This window comes from Octodon degus, unplaced genomic scaffold (assembly GCF_000260255.1).
Source record: "Octodon degus isolate 3935 unplaced genomic scaffold, OctDeg1.0 scaffold00068, whole genome shotgun sequence".
Lineage (NCBI taxonomy): Eukaryota > Metazoa > Chordata > Mammalia > Rodentia > Octodontidae > Octodon > Octodon degus.
This window is the reverse complement of record NW_004524644.1, coordinates 2,398,577-2,409,177: the sequence shown is the minus strand read 5'-3', so window position 1 is coordinate 2,409,177 and position 10,601 is coordinate 2,398,577. Positions and strand designations below refer to the sequence as shown.

The window sequence follows — 10,601 nt, the reverse complement described above, 5'->3', positions numbered from 1 at the left end:
ATCTCTCCTGACTTTATCCTTTCAATGTAGTCCTTGAACCAAATAAGCTAAAAATTAGAGCTTAGAAAACAGAAACCACTGTGGACATCTCAATTAGAATGTTATTTGATCCAGAGAACTAAGATCTTGCACAATACATAAAAGTGAGTATCAGGCAACAACTTCATTGGCTTTCAGGAAACCCAAAGAAGCAAGGACTATTGCAAGAACCTGGAGGCTCTAAGGAACATTGCTGCTGTTAGTCTTGGCCACCTGCACCATCCATGCAGCAATTCTCCCAGAAATTGCCATACAAATTCTCTAACAACTGTCCCCACTTCTGTCCAGCTATTACCAGTTCATAATGACTTTTTCTATTATCTCTCCTAAATATCAGGCAAATCTCTCTCTTTGGTAGACACTAGCCCAGAATTCCAGAGGTAGGAATAATAGCATGCTAAGAAATAACTCCATGCACACACACAAAAATAGAAAGTGCTTAATAAATGTTAAGTGACTTGTAATAAGTTAAAGTTTAAAACATAAAATATCAAATTTATTTTAGGTATGATTCAAAGGAAGCATACTTTAACTGAATGAATTATTTGGCAAATATTTCACTTGGAAACATTACAAATATTTTAACACGTACAAAGCCCTCCTTTTAACACAGGATGAATTTTTTCATGGGAAATAATATCTCTCGAAAGACCACAAAGTCAGTATGATATGGTATCCCCTCACTGCTCAGCCTGGCCATACCTTATTGAACTGTGTCTAGTTAAACTCCGTAATTTAGGAGAAGTTTGGGAAATTTGATGGCTGTTCAGGCAGAAGCAGGAAAACTAATTCAACATTGAACAAATTGGATTTATTTTCCACAAAACACATACAATACACATGCATGTCTGGATGTGTGAATGACAGAGTCATTAATGGTGCTGAAGTATAAGGAGGATTATTATAAAGAATGCGAATTCCCTAACTCTTCTGGTCACAATCCTTGTCAGCATACATGCATTGATCATGCACTAATTTGGAAATTAAAAGAATGAAATATAATTACAAAGACAGATTCTAGCATTCCTTCATTGTTCCAGTAGATCCTGCCTGTTACATAGTCCTGCTTCACACATACCCTGTTGTAGACAGTGTAATCTTGTCTAATCTTCTGTTTTCCATCATGCTGGACAAAGTTAGAAACGGCATAAAAATTGCACATTGTACACCTCAAATCAGTGGTAACACCAGGCAAGACTGTTAAGTTCACTCTGGTGACATCATAGCAGCCAGCAGGGAGCAGATGTGAGCAGGGTGTAAGGAAGTCCATGTCCCAAGATCCATAAGACAGAAGACAAAAGCAGCTAGAGCAAGGATGGATGCAGGTTTTAGAAGGAATGCTGAAGCAAGGCAGAGATGATCCATGCCTAGAATGAGAAATGAAGCCCCAAAACACCAAACTAAAGCCAGGACAGACTACAGAAAAATATTGGAGTTGGGAACTTGTAGTGTATGGCTCACAGCTGGCGGGTAGGAAGTGAAGATAAGGGCAGGGGAGAGAGAACGAGGCACTGATTTAATGTAGAGGTCAAAAGCCCAAAACTAAAATAAGGAAGACCTTCACATTGTGCCCGATCAAATTTCAGGACCAGGCAGGAATAGTTACAGGTTCCCAGATCAGAAGTTTATGAGTCAGTTATGTTTAAAATATGCCTGTTTAGAAAACAAGCTATTATTCTCACTCTTGTGATTTCTAAACTAGAAGAATTCTTATCCATTCCAGCCTAAGAGGTGTGCAGAACTCTGGCAGACTTTTTGAAATATTAGAGCTCAAAGAACAAATCATATAACCAAACATGGGTATGGCGTATTGCCCAAGAGATAGCACGTTTGCTGAAGATGTCTTTAACACTGACTCATCTGAGGTATATAGCGGTCCACAGGAGGACACCATCCACAGAGGACCCCAGGGGCTGTGCAGTGAGGAGGCTGTGGTACTCTCTAGGGACCCCATACTGTCTAGGGTACAGCATAGAGACAAAAGAAAAAAAAAACTTTGCCCTTGGGAGACTTACATTCTAGTGGATTGTCACTGTCTGGAATTTATTAGTTCTTGTTGGATGACTTGTTATTGCTCTGTTCTGTCACCTTTACCAATTTTCATAGATTTGTGCCTTTTAAAGATTACCCTGGTCAGTGTGGAGAATTATTGTCTAGCTATGTTTAACTACTGGTTCACAGATCCCAAAAGATGATTGATCTCTGGTGTTTGTGGCTCCAGCTCACCACTGTGTCCTCTCCAGTATCTATGAATTTCTGAGCCAGTAGTTAAATATTATCACCACTAAAAATTAAATTGTTTAAACTCATAGTAAAATAAATGACCATAAAAGATTGAAAAACAATGAAAACCTATCACTTTCTAATTATTCTACTATAGTTTCTCATTATTATACAAAAAGATGATCTGCATAGTGGAAATATTATATAAGAGTGACTTCTGTGTATGTCTTCAAACTCCGCACTCAACAACATTATGTTGTTAGGTTGAAATTAGCCAGCATGGAGGATTTACACTAGAAAAATTGGTGAAGGTGACAAATCAGGGCTTTTTTTCTTCCAGAGAGGCAGCAATGATCTAAAACAGATTTTAGAAAGTAACTTTCTTCACATCATGTTCTCCCAAAATGAAGTCTTTTTTGGTTATTACTGAGCCAATCATGAAAGATCTGTTCACATCACCAGTGTGATGCTGAAGTAGGAAGACCAACAGCATTTTGCAGTCAGTGCGAAACGCAAGGACAACTTGAACAAAGTTGATTGCAAGGGGCAGATCATTCCACATGAGTGGAAGGGTGAATTGTGTGGGACTTCTTTGTTGTGGTCTGGCTTTGCAAGAAAAACAATATGATACAAGACACACAGTTTACAGGATTATATTATGATAGTCACCCACAGTCATAAAAAGAGTGCAGAAAATCTGTCCACACACTAAAGACCAACGGATCCAGCTAAGGACCTGGATCTCATGGCAAATGTCCTGCATGAGTCTAACTGAAGGCCTAGAGCCCGTACAATGTCTCATGGAGGCTTGTTTCACAGATTTGCATTGCAAAGGCCCAAAGGTCAGTGATAGAAGCTAGAAAGTCTGTGCCAGAGAGATGAGAGATCTGCACTAGTCAGGAAGCAATGCTCAAGTAAGAATCAACGCCCCCCCCACCCCAATATCATTGCCATCCTCAGCAACAGTGAAGTCCCTCGCTGCTCCAGTGATGAGAACAGCTGAGCCCATATCGGAGAAGCCAACGCTTCTCCAGGACATTGAATAGTGCACCATCTTCCCCTCTGGAGCCAGGAAGCAATGCTGAAATTAAGAACCAGAGTTCCCCCAAATGAATTATGTTCCCATGAGACATGTGTGTGCATTGTACAAGTATGCATTTATTTACTATAGGGTTTGGCTTGTGCAGTTATGGAGGACAGAAAATCCCACCATCAGACATCTGTAGGCTGGAGACAAGAAAACTAGTAGTATCATTCAGTCTAAGTCTAAAATGATGAAGAACCACTAATACTGATATCTAAGGGCAGCAGGGGACAGATGCTCAGCTGCAGAAAAGAGAGTAAATTCTCCCTTCATTTTTTTTTTCCATCTGGACCCTCAACTGATTGGATGATGTTTCTCTTTGGTGGATCAGCTCTACTTCACCCACAGATTCAGATACTAACCAGTTCCAGAAACACCTTCACAGAAAGAATGGCATCCTTAGCTTTTTCAAGCTGATATATAAAATTAACCGTCATACCCCCTAAGCAGAACATAGATGTAGCCACTATCTCTAAAGCATAGATTTTAGAGAGTAACTTATTTCACATCATGTTATTCCAAAATTAAGTCTGTTTTGGGTATCCCTGAAGTAATCATGAGAAGTCTGTTCACACTACTCTTGGCTCCCCAACACACACTTTGGTCAAATGAGAAACTGAGTGATTTTCACAGGTAGAAGAGAATTTTGTTGATTTTTTCCAAAACAAAGAGAAAATTTTATTCCTAAGTGTATTTCTGTTGCCAGACTGCTGAGCTACAATGTTATCATAATACTCAGCCTTCATCTCAGCATTCTTTACTTGAGGAAAATACTTTGGTTTATCAAATGATAAGCTGCTTTCCTTTAATCTTTGTGTAGTAAAGTTTTCTAAGTCCTTGAAAGGCCCTAAGCTCATGAAAGGTGAGAAGTGCCTTCAGACTTGGGCCATGAAACAGGATTCACTCACCAGCACAGTCAGTGCAGTGGCCCTAGGGTCATCTCATAATGGGACATTCTACTCCTCAGAGGCATTGCAAAAAAAGGATTTCTTTCCTGCCACATGGCAGCCCTTGAAACAAAAGTCATTCCCCACAATCTGCCCTTCTTCCTCTTTTGCAACAAATACTTTCCACTGGCAAAGGTTTTGTACAACTCTCTGGTTTAGCAGTTTATTATGTGGGGTATTATGAAGAATACTGATGAAGAGATACATGAGGTGAGATTTCGCAGAGGGTTATAGATCTTCTATACCTTCTCCAGGGCAACTTGGAGCCTCCACAGTATTGTGCTATCTAGAAACTGAAAATTGTTTTGCAAAGTTATATTATTTTACTATGATGCTCTGGATTATAAATGAGCCCAAGGCTCATGTGCAAAAAGCCTGGTCACTCATCTGTGACATTATTGAGAGCTGGTGGAGACTTTAGAAGATGGACCTAGTGGAAGGAAGTTAGGTCATGGGCATGGCCTTGAAGGTGGGACCACCATCTCTTCCTCTCTGTCTCTTCATTCCCAGCTGCTCTGAGATGAGCAGATTTGCTTTCTCACCCTCTTCTGCCATGAAGTTTCCAGAAACCCAAAAGCAATGAGGCCAAATGACTATCACCTAAAACCTCCTAAACCATGAACCAAAAGAAATCTTGTTTCCTTGAAGCTGATTTTCCTCAGGTATTATGTCACTTCAAGGAGAACAACATCTTATTCTTTTTTTAAGGCAGCCATGACAGCCTAATCTAATTTAATCTAATTAAATCTAATTTTCTAATTTAATCTAATTTTGAAAAGTAAAAACAAAGCAAGAACAAAAATCAAAAACAGACAGAAACAGGGTAACATACAACACATATGTTACAGGTTTTTAAAACAAGAATAACTGATTCACAATGGTTGATATATTGCCTAATTTGTCATCAAATCTGTTGTTCAGATTAACAGATACAGTTATGTAAGATTGGATTTTTTTTACCTTTTTAAAAAGTTTATTTTAAAGACCGTATAGTAATAATTGGTATGCCATTAGAAACAGTACACATTTAGAAGACTAATTTGATACGTATTCAAGCAAGTTTTTTGTATTACACTTTGCTGTCCTCAATGTAGTTGCTCAGATTGCAGATATCAGCATATAGAGTTAGTCAAGGTGAAAATTCTACACATTAACTGCTATTTTCAAAAAACTGATGGAGATTTTTAGTATAATCATCTCAGCCATTCTGTATATATAGTTGTATTTTTCTGCCTTTTTTCCTATCCTTTCTCCTTTCTCTCATCTTCATTGTTTAATCCTTTAGCTCCGTTTCTTTCCATTTTACTATATCTATTATACCTTTCAGGTTTTGTTTCTTCTTTTGGGTTCTTACACTAGGGAGACAATATGATATTTACACATGTTGGTCTGATTTATTTCACTTATAAGTATAACTTCTAGTTGTACCTATTTACCTATGAAGCCTTCCAGTTGGAAACAATCAGAATGCCTATCACCTGAGGAATGGATGAAAAAGATACAGTATTTTTATTCAATGGAGTACTACTCAGCTATAAAGAAACACATCTTATTCTTTATAAAAACACTATACTTTGTGGCTGAGGAGAGCGGGAGGAGGAGGCTGTGGCAGCAGGAAGATGCTGCTCTTTGGTGTAAATTGCAATCGATTAGAGATCTGTTCTCAGACTCAAGTTAGAAGGGAGATATCAGAAAGGTGAGGCCGGCATTGCAGCTTTGAACATCTCAGAAGGGGAGAATGGATTTATCAGGAGTGAAAAAGAAAAGCTTTCTAGGAGTCAAAGAAAATAATAAAAAGTCCAGTACCAGGGCTCCTTCTCCTACCAAACCAAAGGACCATTCTGATGAGAAGTTCAAAGATCATTCTAACGACAAAGGGGCCACCAAGGAGTCTAGTGAGGACCGTGGCAGGGATAAGACCCGGAAGAGGTGCAGTGCTTCCGGGGGAAGCAGCAGCACCAGCTCTTGGTCCAGCTCAACCTCTAGCTCTGGCTCTAATACCAGCACAGGCCCAGCAGTGGCTTCATATCCTCTTTGGCATCCAGCTGCTGTGGAAGCTCCAACACATCTTGAAGCTCCAGTTCCAGCACTTGGAACATTTGTAGTGGTTTTTTTGTTTGTTTGTTTGGTTTGTTGTTGTTTTTTTTTTTTTTTCACATTCTAATCCTAGATTTGTTCAATTCTTTTACTCTACACAACAAAGTACAAACACCTTATCTAAAATAATACAAAATTACAGAACTCAAATTTTATAGCACTGACTGTACAATAAAAGCCAAAAAAAATGTACATTACCAAGATAACCTGCAAGACCACCACTGAATAGCAGGAGAAATGGGGGATGGGGGAGGCTCATGATGACCTGCAAAGCTGGAGTCAGGGATCTGGCTTTGCCTGGGTCTGGCTCCTCTGGCTCTCCAAGCTCTTCTTGGCACAGACAGGACAACAGGCGTTGCTACTGCTCCAAATCCAAACTGCCCAAAAGATGAAAAAGAGAGGAAAAGGTGAAACCCTTTCTGTAAACCTGCCAATGTGCACACTGGGAGGCTTACAAGGAATGTGACCAAGGACCACATCACGGAGCTATTTTCCACCCATGGGAAGATTAAAATGATTGATATGCCTGTAGAAAGGATGCACTCTCATCTATCCAAAGGCTATGCGTATGTGGAGTTTGAGAATACACATGATGCTGAGAAAGCCCTGAAGCACGTGACTGGTGGACAAATTGGTGGTCAGGAGATCACTGCTACTGCGGTGCTGGCGCCCTGGCCTAGGCCGCCACCCCAGAGATTCAACCCTCCCAGGAGAATGCTGCCACCACCTCCTGTCTAGGAAATCCACCCATTTCCACCCATCTTCTGAGAGTCTGTTCAGTGGCAGAGTCTGTAAGAATGAGCGAGCCTCCAGGTTTGCTTTTCCTTTTCTCCAGGGGATGGAGTGCCCCAACCTCTCCTGATGTTTTGGGGGGCATTTGCAGTCTGATTATACTTTGGGAGCCAATCTCCCATTCCCATTAGGCCTGACCCTTTGATTCCTGCTTGAGTCCTCTAGCATCTAGGGTCAAATACCCAGAGAGAGACCCCTGTTTTAGTTGCCACAAATATTTCTGTCTTTTCATATTCTCACCTACATCCCTACCCCGTTTGTCTCTTTTACTCTGCAATGTTGATGAGCAGTTTGGGAGCCAGCTTTGCAGATCATCAGGAGATGTCCCCCTCGTTTCACCTGCTATTCAATGGTGGTCTTGCCGGTTATCTTGGCAACATGTACATTTTTTTTGGCTTTTATTGTACAGTCAGTGCTATAAAATTTGAGTTGTAACTTTGTATTATTTTAGACAAGGTGTTTGTACTTTGTAGTATACAGTAAAAGAATTGAACAACCCTAGGATTAGAACAAAAAAAAATCAAACCAACCAAACAACAATAACAACAACAACAAAAAAAACCTACAAATGTTCCAAAACATTATTGCCCAAGTTGAATACTTTCTAACATAAATTTGTTCTTGCCACTGGGATTTTTCAGTAAACAACTACCTGCAGTTCCTTGGCATTATATTGCATTGATAGCCTAACTATGGAATCAATAAAATATAAATTCCAGGAAATAATGTGATATCTTGTACTACTTTTAGAAATGGGATATCTAAATGAAGTAGACTTATAGCACTAAAACTAACTACTATTTTAGAATAATGCTTTCTATTAGCTTAGCTCAGGTTGATCATAAATAGTTCTTATATCTCAAAAGGCTTATAGCAACAAATACTTGTTTTTTGGATTTGTGAATGTTTTGAAGAATGACCAGTAATTAATCAATGTTTTTATCTTATGAAATAATTTAAGGGTCTGGATGACTGTAAACTAACATGCAATTGAAATCTTGATTCAGTAATTTATGCAGGTATTTGGTTGTTCTCATCACAAATTCTTTTTTTCTAATATTCTATAACAACTTATCTTTTGTACTTACAATATTTGTTTTCACACTGTTAAGGAGGAAATGTTAATTACATAAACCATAAAATCCACATATTGGGCCCCATTGCAACTGGTTTCTGGATAGTTCATTGCCAGACATATCAGATAATCTAATGTACTTCCCCCATAGCAAACATCACTTGGATGCAAGAGATTTTGCAGGCAAAAATGACCCTCAAATGTGGAATTTGTCATAAAGACTCAGGGCCAATTTGCTTCTTTCATGTAATTTTTACTAGGAAAAATTGTATTAGTTATAGGTAGGGGAACAGCTAATCACAGTAGATGTGAACTACCATTAGGCTGTGGAATTCATCCACATTTTCAATTAAATACCAAATTGGAATAGTAGGCATTTAATGTCTTGGGATATAACTATCAAGTGGAAAAGGGGGAAAGTTAATGAGAAGTGCTAGACCCTCATGAAGGGGCTCAGTACCTTGTTCTAAAATGCCATGTGCCACATTCACTTACATTGGCCAAGGCCTAATATACAGTAAGGGGCACCATGACACCAATCGGGTCATGAAATATGTACCTATGAAATAGGAATATTAACAAAGCCTACCATATTCCCTAATACTTATGTGTGCTCCAACCCGGAGAAGCAGTGCGACCTAAGCAAAAATTATTTTTCAGTGATTTTTAAGCTTTTAATTTGAATGAATTGAAATTTCTGTAAAAGAGTAATTTTAAATATTTTCTTGGGAGAGTTCAAGGAAGCTGTTTTTTTAACTTAACTGAATGGTATTAGAAACTTAGTACCAAACTGCTCTTCAGAACATCAGAAAGATGTTGGTTTTCAGTCTCCACTGGTAATCCTAAAGATCCCTAGGATTTACATGAGAGTTATTAAATTAATGGCTTAAGAGATTAAGTAAATTGCTTGAAGTCACAATCACATTAAGCAATAGACATTGGGTTTAAGCCAAAGACTCAGATATTTAATATAGTATTCTTGCCAATTCACAATGATAAAGAAATCATTATTTATTTGTCATTGTGGACCTTAAGATGATCCAGAATTCTCTACACCTGTAATGATTTTGAATGTCCATTAGAACTTCACTTAAAGAGAAGCTTGAGTCCTTAATTCTGTCACTGGAGATACCTCCCTCATGTATTCTGCCTGAGCTCATGATTAAATGTTTTGACTATAAGCTTGCAAGAGAAAGACTGAGTAGTGATGTCCTAAACCTACTGCTGTTACACATAACAGAATATATTATGCGACTTATACCAGAAATTTTCATGCTATATACTTCATTGATTTACTGTCCTGGTTTAAGCAAAGAGTATCCTAGATTTAGTACCATATCTACATTTATTGAATGTGTGAATGAAATGATCATCAAGGAAAATGGTCAAAGAAATACCATCGTTCTCTACTTATGAAGAATTATAATTATGTTCCTATAAAGAATTATGAATTATCTTCCTATAAAGGGATATATTGTAGGTGCATGAATTAAGCAGAGTAAAATAAAAGGTATATAAGACAAGAACATTTTTCTTTCAAATTTTAACAGGAAGTTGACAATTTAATTCAACCAAATTCATAAAGAACAATAGGGAATTGTTTGTATGAAACATCGACTAGAAGCTGCATCTGGAATGGATTTTTATATTTTAAAATAGTCTAAAGCAATATCTGTTATAAGATTTACTATTCAACATAACCCACTGAAGTAAATTTTTAATACATGAGAAATAACACAGAATCTTTGTGTGTGTGTGTGTGTATTTCTGTATACATTTTAGAATTATTTTAAAGTACATCTGCACTAAATGCCTCATCAATAAGACTTGATGTATGTAGACTATGCAGTTCCAGATATCTCTGAAAAAAGAAATTTGGGGATATAGGGAGTTGAAAAACATTACTTTAAATGTCACCTGGAAAATACATATTTGGGTATAACCTGAAAAGGAAGAGAGATAGGAAAATAAGGAAGTAATGAAGGAAGATTTGTCTGCTAACTATGAAAAGATATAAAGCTATGATTTAAAAACAATAGCATTGAGCCCCAAAAGGTGAGCAGATCCATGGGTCTAAACAGAGTATAAAAACAATTCCACAGATGTATGAGGATTTGATATATGTTAGGATGCATCTCAAATCTATGATAAAAACAGATTTGGTAAAACAAATTGTGAAAAAATAGTGAATATTTTAGGGAAGATCATGTGTTTCTATATTGTCCCTTTGTCAAAATAAATTTCGGGTAGTTCAATAATATATTGAATTCATGTTGATTAAAAAAACTAATTAATCATTTAATATTTTTATGATGTAATCTCTTTGACTTTTCCATATTTGCTA

The 10,601-nt window shown here is 37.7% G+C and overlaps 1 pseudogene; it reads left to right on the top strand.

Moving 5' to 3' along the window:
• The first annotated feature begins 6,031 nt into the window (after nt 1–6,031).
• On the top strand, nt 6,032–7,128 carry LOC101579579 (annotated as a pseudogene).
• The last annotated feature ends 3,473 nt before the right edge of the window (nt 7,129–10,601 follow it).